Here is a 2,860-nt window from a genome sequence, read left to right as displayed (position 1 = left end):
ATTTAAACACGTAATATAACACATCGAACGCGGATACCGTCATATGTTCGAGAAACGTCAGTCAGTCTATTGAGTCGGTTACGAAATAATAGACATTACGACATTAAACATTGAACAGTGTGGTTTATATTTTTATACAGCCGGCCCTCAGACAGGAGTGGTCCTGGATGTTTCTCCACGGACCGCAATGTGCGTTCGAAATGTCGATGTTCAAATGTGTCCTGCAGTTCACACTATGACGCGCAGTTAACTGCGTTCTTCATCGACCCGCGAGCCAAGTGATCCACCGTCCAGGGTAATGGTTTTTAATTTGTTTTATTTTTATAATTTCTACGATCACTCGAACGATTCTATACGCCAGTGATATGAGTTTATTTTTTTTTATTTTTATTTTTTTTTTTGTTTTTTTCTCTTATTTTTAGAAAAAAAAGAAAAATTAAAAAAAAAAAAAAAAAAAAAAAAAAAAATTAAAAAAAAAAAAAAAGTACAAAAAAAAAAAAAAAGAAATATACATTTTATTTGAAGATGACGATGTGCGTTAACACATCGTACTTTCCTCGAAATCGACATCGAAAAATATCAGAATAGGACGCGTTACACGACTCTGGACTCTGACTCGGACACACTGCTGTGTGAGAGAGAGAGAGTGAGAATCGCGTCCTCGCATCGAAACGACACATTCCGAACGTCGATATTTGTGTTTTAGAATTTTATTATCGTTCATTATCGCACTCTTTCGAGATTGATAATTTACGTTAATGATCCTTCCGCAGGTTCCCCTACGGAAACCTTGTTACGACTTTTACTTCCTCTAAATGATCAAGTTTGGTCAACTTCCCAGCAACGCCGACGGCCGTGAAGCCACCGCGTGTCGGTCCGAAGACCTCACTAAATCATTCAATCGGTAGTAGCGACGGGCGGTGTGTACAAAGGGCAGGGACGTAATCAACGCGAGCTTATGACTCGCGCTTACTAGGAATTCCTCGTTTATGGGGGATAATTGCAAACCCCAATCCCCAGCACGAAGGAGTTTCAACGGGTTGCCCGGGCCTCTAGGCCAGGGAGAACATGCTGATTCCTTCAGTGTAGCGCGCGTGCGGCCCAGGACATCTAAGGGCATCACAGACCTGTTATTGCTCAATCTCGTGCGGCTCGAAGCCGCCGGTCCCTCTAAGAAGAATTTTAATACGCCGCCAGTGAGTTGCTCGACCGAAATCGAGCACACCTAAATGACGACGCCTATTTAGCAGGCTAGAGTCTCGTTCGTTACCGGAATTAACCAGACAAATCGCTCCACCAACTAAGAACGGCCATGCACCACCACCCACCGAATCAAGAAAGAGCTATTAATCTGTCAATCCTTCCGGTGTCCGGGCCTGGTGAGATTTCCCGTGTTGAGTCAAATTAAGCCGCAGGCTCCACTCCTGGTGGTGCCCTTCCGTCAATTCCTTTAAGTTTCAGCTTTGCAACCATACTCCCCCCGGAGTCCAAAATCTTTGGTTTCCGGAAGCTGCCCGCCGAGCCATTGTAGTAACGTCGGCGGATCGCTAGATGACATATTTACGGTTAGAACTAGGGCGGTATCTAATCGCCTTCGAACCTCTAACTTTCGTTCTTGATTGATGAAAACACCTTTGGCAAATGCTTTCGCTGATGTTCGTCTTGCGACGATCCAAGAATTTCACCTCTAACGTCGCAATACGAATGCCCCCAGTTATCCCTATTAATCATTACCTCGGAGTTCTGAAAACCAACAAAATAGAACCGAGATCATATTCTATTATTCCATGCACGAAATATTCAAGCGGCATTTTGAGCCCGCTTTGAGCACTCTAATTTGTTCAAAGTAAAATTGTCGGCCCATCTCGACACTCACTGAAGAGCACCGCGATAGGATTTTGATATTGAACCGGCGTTTTACCGCCGGCTCACCGACGATATGCTCCGCAGACGTGTCAGTATCACCGCGGATGCGGTGCACCGACAGCGCGGCGCACAAATGCAACTACGAGCTTTTTAACCGCAACAATTTTAGTATACGCTATTGGAGCTGGAATTACCGCGGCTGCTGGCACCAGACTTGCCCTCCAATTGTTCCTCGTTAAAATATTTAAAGTGTACTCATTCCGATTACGAGGCCTCGAAAGAGTCCCGTATCGTTATTTTTCGTCACTACCTCCCCGTGCCGGGAGTGGGTAATTTGCGCGCCTGCTGCCTTCCTTGGATGTGGTAGCCGTTTCTCAGGCTCCCTCTCCGGAATCGAACCCTGATTCCCCGTTACCCGTGACAACCATGGTAGTCGCAGAAACTACCATCGAAAGTTGATAAGGCAGACATTTGAAAGATGCGTCGCCGGTACTGGACCATGCGATCGGCAAAAGTTATCCAGATTCATCAAAATTAACGACTTCGGACGAGACGCCCTCCGTCGATTGGTTTTGATCTAATAAAAGCACTCATCCCATCACTGGTCAGAGTTCTGATTGCATGTATTAGCTCTAGAATTACCACAGTTATCCAAGTAACTGAGTAAGATCTAAGGAACCAAAACTGATATATTGAGCCATTCGCGGTATCGCCTTAATACGGCTTGCACTGAGACATGCATGGCTTAATCTTTGAGACAAGCATATAACTACTGGCAGGATCAACCAGGGAGCTAACCGAGACTTGTTGAAGTCGTCAATTACTCTTCTCGTTTCATATTCGCATATAAAATACACACAAACTTATGCATGCATGTACAATATACGCACAGTATGAAACGAGCGTCTCACCGTATCGTCGATCGCGTTAGACGCGATAGATTTTAACGGTTGACTCTTATAAAAATTTATATGAGACACAAACGCGCTTTAAG

At 44.7% G+C, this 2,860-nt stretch overlaps 2 non-coding genes across 2 annotated transcripts; both read right to left on the bottom strand.

Annotated features, from left to right (window-relative positions):
• Positions 1–141: 141 nt before the first annotated feature.
• LOC125076767 lies at positions 142–298 on the bottom strand. The gene has a single exon (XR_007120677.1). It is a non-coding gene; the product is annotated as a 5.8S ribosomal RNA (ribosomal RNA).
• Positions 299–756: 458 nt separating this feature from the next.
• Positions 757–2,658, bottom strand: LOC125076770. The gene has a single exon (XR_007120680.1). It is a non-coding gene; the product is annotated as a small subunit ribosomal RNA (ribosomal RNA).
• Between the last annotated feature and the right edge of the window lie 202 nt (positions 2,659–2,860).

Source organism: Vanessa atalanta, unplaced genomic scaffold (assembly GCF_905147765.1).
Source record: "Vanessa atalanta unplaced genomic scaffold, ilVanAtal1.2, whole genome shotgun sequence".
Lineage (NCBI taxonomy): Eukaryota > Metazoa > Arthropoda > Insecta > Lepidoptera > Nymphalidae > Vanessa > Vanessa atalanta.
The sequence above is the reverse complement of the archived record's forward strand: the minus strand, read 5'-3'. Positions and strand labels throughout refer to the sequence as shown.